The following is a 9,537-nucleotide window of genomic DNA, read 5'->3' as shown; positions in this document are numbered from 1 at the left end:
GATTTTATATGTGTATAATACTGGAAGGATTATTGAAACAATTAAAGTTTTGTTTTATTAAAACTTTTGAAATATGTAAAAAAATGGGAAAGAAACCAGTATCGCAAATAAAATACTTCTAAAAATTTTTTTTAAAGATACAAAGGTTTTCTCTACGGATTTCTTAAAAAAAAATTAGTGTTTATATATCTTGTATATACATATAAAAACAAAAAATAAAAAAATGTCTTCGAACCGCTTATTAAATCAAGTAGAGAGAGGCATATATATAAAATACATATTTTATATTTTCCAACACAAATATTCGTCTAAGATTAAATATTTTGAAATTGGTACGATAAAATTATGTATATCAATATTTTTTAAATATTGTGTATATAAATAGAAACATATACCATTTATCATAATAATGATAAATGAATTGTTATAATAATGACGCCACAAGGATACATTGAAATAAAGAATAAAATCCTTATTCACATCGTTACGAAATAAATGTCAGCCCGGTAAAAAATTTTTCATGCATGAATATATATAAATATGTATAAACATACATAAACATGCATAAATATTGATAAACATATATAATTATATATGAAATATGACCATACATGTTCACATACATCCTTTTTTCTTTTGTAAAATTACTTTTTAGTGTAATAGAAATAATAATAGCTATGTGAGAACATTAAAAATAATGAAAAAGGTAATTTTCGCACTATTTATTTTAGAAAAAATCAAGTTTGAAGAAATGTAAAAAAATTACTTATGTATAATTATATATAAAATTATGCACAATTATGTATGAGCAATTTTTTTTACATTTTTTCAAACTTGTTTTTTTCTAAAACAAATAATGCGAAAATTATCCCTTTAATTATTTTTTATGTTTTCATTTTATTATTATTATTCCTATTACACTAAAAAGTAATTTTATAAAAAAAAGAAGGATGTATGAACATGTATAGACATATTTCATATGTAATTATACATGTTTATGAATATTTATGAGTATTTATGTATGTTTATACATATTCATGCATGACAAATTTTTACCGGTATTTTTAAATGTGCGTCGAACATTTAAAAACTATTTCAGAATTGTTGATCGTACACTCCATTAGTTTTCAAATGATTGCAACTGAGAGATAGCGTTTTCGTGATGATTGAATAAGGATTTTAATAATTCCGTTTCAATAAATAAATCTTTTCTTGTTTGTAGTTATTATTTTTGTAGAATTTATTTTTATCATTGTTTGACTTCAGAAAGATAGGAAATGTACGTTAGAACCATTCGAGACACCGAATTGTAAATTGTAAATTATATACATATATGTGCTCTTAGCACAAGTAATTTATGAAGTAGAGAATTTCTTGCCAAAGCTTCATGACATGGTTGATGGTTGTTTGAGGTGAGTCATTCAAATAATTTTTTGAGAATTGTCCTCTTCAGTATATTTAAAATTTTCAACTTTAAAAATCAGATTCCACTTCAGTTTTGGGAACCTGAGAGTGATTCAACAAAGATAAATCGCTTAACTAATATGGATTTTTAATTATATGTAATTTGCTGATGACGACTCAAAAGAAAGTGGAAACTTTCAAGATTTTGGAATAAAGATATACATCATTTACCAATTGGAAGTAGATATACATGGATTAATATTTATGCGCATCTTTTAGGCGCTGACTCTCATTAGCTTTAATTTTATTGTTATTTATTGTAATCATTATATTATAATAATTATTGGTTTCCATGGAGAACAATACATGAAAAAAAGTAGAAATAAAACGATCCTTTAATGATCGCAAAAGAAATTGTACCTTTTTTTGTCGCTTGCTTCCAAAGACGCTCACTTTTTGATGAATATAGACGTTCGCGTTTTTGAGATACCTTAACCGTTCAATGTTTGCAATTATGATCAGACAATTATATATGATATTTAAATTTTTCTAGCCTTTTAAAACCGCCTAAAAGTATAGATAAACTAACACACAATCGGTATAATACATATGAGATGCGTTTAGGGAAGCGCTGCTAGCGTTATTTGTGTTATTCTATCTTCATCGTTTATTAGACATAAAACAAAGATAGAATGACACAATAACGCTAATAGTGTCTTCCCGAACGTACCTATAATATAATAAAAACATGTAATAAAATAATTGAATTAAATTTAAAAAATGGGAGTCAAGCACGGAAATCGTTGCGCAGAAAATTATTATCTATAATTGAAAATTACTGAGATCCATTTACTAGTAATAGAAAAATTTTTATTACTACTAAATGTATCTCATTAATTAAAGAGCGTAAGAGCCCAGACAATACAAAGTCCAAAATCCGGACATAAGACGTCTTAAAGACGTTCAAAAGATGTTCTTATGTTCCAACTTTGGACTTTGTGTTGTCTATGTTCTTATGCTCTTTCCAGTTGCAGTCGGTAATTTATCTCCCATGGTAAAAAGCTGATTCAACTATTAATATTCACCCTATATATAATGTAAACTATGTAAACTATGTTTTACGTGTTATCTATGTAAACAACCTATGAATCATCAAAGTCTACATGTTCTTTAATCATTGTCATTGTATTAAACTGCAATACTTATATATATTTTTATTTATCAATATTATAATATTAGATATACAGGGTCATCGAAAAGTATCGGACCTCCCTAATATCTTCAGTTAGAATGCATTTTGGAGAAAATGTCCAATAGCAAAGTTGTATGGTTTCAAGCGGGGAGTAAGATAATGACCTTGACTTTGATCTTGACCATGTCCTTTAAGGTCATTTCAAGGTCAACCTTATTTTTTTAAATGGAACTCCCTACATTTTATTGTATATTTTTATAGCTTATCTCGAGAGCTTTCCAAAACACTATAATAAAACATTTCTTCATTAAGTACTTTTCGAGTTATAAAGGTTTGAAGTTAACAATTTTTTGACACAAAATGTAAAATATATCTTGTAAAATATTATTTAGTTTTCAGTAATCATAACCTTAATACTTTTGTACGCGGAATAATGAGACTAATTAATTGGTTTAAAGAAAATACATTAATCAAAAAGTGTCGGATTCCTCTAATATTTTCAGTAAGAATGCATTTTAGAAAAATGTCCAATAGTAAAGTTGTACGGCTTCAAGCGGTTATACTTAATGAAAAAATGTTTTATTATAGTGTTTTGGAAAGCTCTCGAGATAAGCTATAAAAATATGCAATAAAATGTAGGGGGTTCCAATTAAAAAATAAGGTTGACCTTGAAATGACCTTAAAGGACGTGGTCAAGATCAAAGTCAAGGTCATCATCTTATTCCTCGCTTGAAACCATACAATTTTGCTATTGAACATTTTCTCCAAAATACATTCTAACTGAAGATATTAGGGGGGTCCGATACTTTTCGATGACCCTGTATATTAACGAGTATAAAATTTAATTGTTTCTTTCTGTATTGTGTTATTTAATTGATGATAGTTTACACATTTTACATTGTACGTATACTGTCTGCATGAAAATATTTGTGTAAACTAAACGTAAACAAATAAAGACCAAACAGGCAATTGGGAATTAGCACAGTGGTCGGTGCGATACTCTTTAAAAAACTTTATCTTACATAAATACTCTTCAAAAAACTTTATCTTACATAAATGAAATAAGAATTTGTACATTTGGCTAGTATTCTAGCCTTCTTCAGCAAAAAACATACAATGACTCGTCATGATCCATGAGATTGAAGACGTAAACTTACGATGTTAACAAAAATTGGCATAATTTGGTCACAATCGCTGTGCAGCAACCCTTACTCCATTAGAGAGTCGTTCTCACCAGTTTCATGGCTGGATGATAGTAATGATTAAAAACCTTTAAATATATAACTAAAGTAATAACTAAGCCTTTAAATTAATAAGTAGAGTCAGTGGCGTAGCGAGAAAAATGTTTCGGGAGGGGCTGTAGAAATCAGTTTTTTTAAAATGTTCTTTTTTATATTAGTGACATATTTGGTAAGCATAAACAAAAAAAATTTTGTTTAAAACAAAATAAATTTATTAGCAAAAAAGAGTTATGATAATTTATATACATGTCGTTGTAATGTCGCGTTAGACGTTTCGCTGACGCTGCATATAAATTGTCATAATTTTTTTACTATTACATTTAAAGATCTAAAACTTTCCAGAAAACTTCATCAAATATTCAACTACAATGTAGTATTAATTAAAATTTTAATTCGAAAATTCGTAACACAGCTTTAACGTTTGAAAAAGAATTTATTAAAAAAAAAACCCAACAAAATATTATTAAAAATCCGTCATTTTGTTGTAAAGTACTTCGAATATTTCGGAATAGCTCTACAAGTCGTAGAATATGTCAAAGATTATTGTGTAAAAATTTGAATAATAAATATTAATATCCGGCTGAGATTTTGTGAGTTGAAGTGCTGCCGTTCTCGCAACGCCACTTTTTGCGGTTGTACTAACAGCAACATTTTTCTTCCGTGTAATTTATCGAATTTTTGTTTACGTGCCAAATACAAAAGAAAATCAACAAATATATTTTTGATACATAATAAACGATATTTTTGCTAACTTAAATATGAGAACTATCCCAACAGGATTTAATTACCTCTCTCAAAATAAATTGATATTTACGGCTCAACACAATTTTTTATACATTCTTATGAAATTATTGAAATTATTCAAAATTTCGGGGGGGGGGGGGGGTGGACGACTGCAGCCCTCACTACGCCACTGAGTAAAGTAATAGGTGAGAACTATAATAAATATAAGCCAAGACTTACTTCACACCGATGTAAACCTCAAAAACAAATTCGCATGACAATTCGGTTATCTGATAAATTCGCGTATTGTAGATACGGTTACATAGACATTATTTAATATAAATTCACTGAATATAATTGTCAAACGTAAAAAATCAGTGGAATACACCATTGTCAGTAGCGATAAAAATTAAAGACTGTCTATAACGCGCAAAAGTCCAGATTCGACTGACACGTATGATGTATATCTCAACAAAAGTCAGCAGAATGTCGCAAAACAAAATATTATATTATTATAAACAAAATAATATGTGTAAGTTATATTTAATATGTGTGTTCTCTCCACTAAAGTCATCAAAGATTAAAAAATAAGAGCTATATTTGATGTAAAAATTATCTTCAATTATAAATTATTTAGAAGAGGCACATACGTTTTATCTAAGAATTTGGTATCTGTTTGGCGATTAATGCCATTGTCTTGTTTTTTAATATATAACATCTCAGATATTAATTTTTTGTTGTAATTTCGTTCAGAATCTAAGATGACTACTTCTTTCCAATTAAATCGTGACCATATAGCAAGACCATTTTTAAAGAGTATTTCGCACCGACCACTAATGCTAATTCCCAATTGTCTGTTTGTCCTTTATTTGTATTTATTATTTATTAAACGTAAACAATACATAAAAAATCTACGTGAACATAATTTTGAAATATACGGCACAATCTTGGTTTTTATATTCCACTATCTTCAGTGCCCAATACTATTTGCTGATAACCCAATCGTGATAAGAGAAATTTGTATAGCACGACATTCCTTCGGCATATTGGATGTGGTCAATGCAAATCAATGCAAAATTGATAATATATAATAATATATATAATACAATGTATATAAACTATAACTGGCTATTTACTCAATTTTAATTAAAACTACTAGTGTAAATTAAATTCCATTCTATTTATAATTCATTATAACTAATTTAATATTATACCAATTATTATAATTTGTCAACGTAAATAATTAATTATGACCACAAATATAGTTCATTTTATATAATTGATAACTACAGTCGTAAACCGCGACATTAAAAAGACATATGATTATTAAAAATTTATTATCTAGATAATTATCTGTTAACAAGAAATTGATAAATGAGGGATATTTCTTGTTATATAGTATATGAGAATTCGGTAAATATTTAATTTTTCTTCCCTTTGTGTGTGTGTGTGTGTGTGTGTGTGTGTGTGTGAGTGAAATAAGATCTTTTTATCTCTTCACGAATCAATTATATACATATATTCGAACGTACGTATTACATTTGTAGTTGCTGACGGATTTTACTGAGACAAACAGAGTTCGTGATAGTATCTGTCTGGGTTCTAAATACCGGAGATAATTATCTCAAACAATTATGCTGAGATGTTAATGCGTCGTAAGAGGGTTTCTCGTTTCGTAGCTTCTTAAGCGACAAAGCGGCCTCCTTGCGCGTTTAACAATCTTGTAGAGTTACGCCAAGTTTAACCGCCTCTTCAACATTATAGGTTGTTTCTCGGTTAGAGAACTCGGGTAGATAGGAGAACTTTATTGATTGTGAATCGATACCCAAGTTTTCCCCGAACATGAACAAGATGACATCAAACTGTGTCATTCGATCTCGATCGACCGTTCGGTGTTCCGCGTTCAAGATGCAATGACATACTAAAAAAATTTTTTAATGAATTTCAAATTTGCATCAGTTTACAATATTTTTTGATGAATTTATAACTATGATGTATCGAAAGATGGGGATACGTGAAGAAGAGATGGTATTAAAATAGAAAGAAACAAACATAGAATTGACGTATGGATTCATACGTGAAGGTTTATTTAGGACAGTAACGATGATTGCATTACATTCTCGTAACTTATGCGTGAGACGATCGGGCAAGAGCCTCAAAACAGAATAAGAAAATACATCCGCTGCTTTCAGCGGATACCGAAGTCAGTGCTTCGATCAACGGTCGGGCCTTTGTTCCGAAGCACGACTGCGATGCTTTCGGATAGTTTTAACCGCAGGACAAAGTTTGGAGCGCCCCAGGCGCAATCGGATAATTCGACTCATAGGTCCCAGTAATAGGCGGTACGAAAGGATAAAAGTTACATTTCTAGGACTCAGGAACGCGCGCTGCTAGGTTGCCCCTCAACTTCTTGCCTGATCACAGGGCTTTCCAAGCAGTACATGTTATCCGATTTCTGACACAATTTGCTCATTAATTTCTCTTTAGGCATAAATACAAAAATTAGCAATGAAAGAGATACACGATACTGTCCATAGGTTCGTGTGTGAACGTATATGTATATAATATATATATATAACGATATAATATATATATATAACGACACTTTAACAAAGAATTTTCAACTTTAAGTACTTTTCAGAAGGCTGCACTGCGTGTGAAGTTTCTCTCTTATCTTTGTGATACATTAACGTTGAAATAACAACAGATATTTCTTTCGTTGATCATTTTCTCTATCATTTGAATTTACCACATTTCCAAACTCATGGACAGTGGCATATCTTTACAAAAAAATTATCGTAAATTCGTCATTGAATTTATTATACACATGTATAATAAATTAACTCTCAATTAAACAATTGATTGCAAGCTTCAGTTTCAAATTAGCGCTAATTTATATATATATATCATAAAATTAACCATGTAATTAATTTATACGTATATGCTATAATAAATTAATTTCTAATAAATCGGTTGATCACATAAGTACCGATCATAAAACAAATGTCATTGTTTTGGCGCAATGGGATGGTGTAACAGAGAGATTTATACTTTATACTTTCTCCGACTGTCAAAGCTGCGACCTACCGCTTCTCATATTGGCTCTCTCGATTCGTGAATCATTAGTATGGCTTGAGACAGTATGGTATGTATAGTGACAGTGGTTGACACGGGTCGAATGTAACAATATTTACATGGTGATAGTTACATGTAAGCATTTAATAGTGCCAATTAAATATTCAATTTGCTAATAGTGTTACTCTCCTCTTTTCTTTTTCCTTATACTCCGTTAACGTGGGAGTAATAAAAAATGAAAATGATCCCCGGTCACACATCATGCACGCAGTTTCTCTTGTTTCTCGCACACGAACACGCAAACACGAACAAGTCATACTGTGTGAGCATATTTTTTTTGCAAAAATTAAACAAAATCTTTTAGGAAGAATTTTTTACCAACATATATTATAAACCTATTTAAATTATAAAAAATATTATAAATCTATTTAAAAAGTACTCGACGTACGATAGTCTAACGTACACAATGACAGTATTGCTACCTAGTTATGTATCTATAGATACACAATTTGATATCGAGTTCATAGAAATCCATTCTCATTCCTCACTTGTATTATCTTCCATGCTGATTTTCTTCATACGTACGAGACATGCTCATTCGACACATCGAGTTCATGCTTTTCAACATGATTTTGTGTAAATACAGTCAAATATTCTGATCCACGCTCGACGTACGGAGAACTGTTAGAATACGACACTATCTGGTTGTCATAATCGCTGTAGTAAGCTCGAGGAAATACATCGGGCCTATAAATTTACTAACTTTCTTTCGAAATCATTTTTTTGAGAAAGTGGAGGAACTTAATTATTGCTGTATTGATTCATTCAGCAAAATATATAATGAGCCGAGTTCTCTTCTCCTATTCCACAAGTTGTATATAAATAATTCTATAATAGACTGAGGTTCTCTAAGTCCAAGTATTGTATTTAATTATATCTCTATAACGAAAAACAGCATCAATATCAACAATTTTCAAAACGGCATTCGATGTACGCAAAAATGTACGAAACTAATTTTAAAATGAACTGATATCAGTTTCGTTAACTCTGACAATTTAGTGGTATACCTATATATACATTACAGTGGTATTCATATGACTTTGCATAAAAAGAACTGTATCAAGTTATAAGTATGAAAGTGAAATCTGTCTCTCTCTTCCTTTCTTTCTCTTTTACATATTAATAATAATTTCACAATGTATCGTACAGAAAGAAACGTTTTTAATTTTCAAAGATATAATTTTGTATGATATAATCTAATAAGATTTTATTAAAAAGAGAGAGAGAATTCAATCTTCGGAGGATCAATATTGTATTTTTTATGTAAGACACTTAAAAAAATTATTTACAATATATAAATAGAAACTCTCTCTACTGTTTACCATTGTCTTTCTTATACTGAGTGATAAATTAGAAATTAATTTTTATTTTATAAAAAACTAATTTCATATATATCATCAAATATACATACAGGATGAATCAGAGTCGTTGAATCAACTTTTTACCCTATGAGAAAATTATCGACTTTATACCTAATTGAATTATAACATGTGCAGTTAATTATTTTCTCATAGGGTAAAAAGCTGGTTTAACGACTCTGATTCACCCTGTATATATGTAGCTTAAACCATTAAAATTTCATACATATATTTCTAATCATTAGTATCTAATAGAATTAATAATTATATGTTGTAGTTAATTTCAAGAAATATTTTTTATAATAGATTTAATTTATTATTTAATTGTTAATCTAAAAATAATATTAACCCGGAAATAGATATCTAAAGCATATTATATTTATACCTCAGTAACGAGAAGATGTGAATTATCGCAAAATATTGTTTTATATACCAGGTATGTAAATATGAAACCGGAATTTACCAATAGATGGCCATAGCTGTC

This window comes from Trachymyrmex cornetzi, unplaced genomic scaffold (assembly GCF_001594075.2).
Source record: "Trachymyrmex cornetzi isolate Tcor2-1 unplaced genomic scaffold, Tcor1.1 scaffold157, whole genome shotgun sequence".
Lineage (NCBI taxonomy): Eukaryota > Metazoa > Arthropoda > Insecta > Hymenoptera > Formicidae > Trachymyrmex > Trachymyrmex cornetzi.
The sequence above is the reverse complement of the archived record's forward strand: the minus strand, read 5'-3'. Positions refer to the sequence as shown.